Raw genomic sequence first — 372 nt, 5'->3', positions numbered from 1 at the left:
TATTTCCTATGATAAAATCCATTCCAGAATCTAACATATATATAGATGGAACAATGAACCTATAATTTTGAATAAAAATTCCAACCATCTCTGCTTTTTGATCAATTTTATGTATTGATTTGTCAGCTATTCTAACTTTTAATGGTTTCTTTAATTTTTTTCCAATCAAGTTTTATACTTGAACTAGCAAAGCATTGTGTTGCCCCAGAATCTATGAAAGCATTTATAAACTTTTCTGTTATTTTTATAGTAATAAATGTAGCATTATTACTCAGTCTCTGAGTCTGTTTTCGAGACATATTCAAAAATATAGTCTAAGTTATCATCAGATTCTTCTAATGGTTCCATGAAACAAGATTTAGCAATTTCTAT

This window comes from Arachis duranensis, chromosome 7, assembly GCF_000817695.3.
Source record: "Arachis duranensis cultivar V14167 chromosome 7, aradu.V14167.gnm2.J7QH, whole genome shotgun sequence".
NCBI lineage: Eukaryota > Viridiplantae > Streptophyta > Magnoliopsida > Fabales > Fabaceae > Arachis > Arachis duranensis.
The sequence above is the reverse complement of the archived record's forward strand: the minus strand, read 5'-3'. Positions refer to the sequence as shown.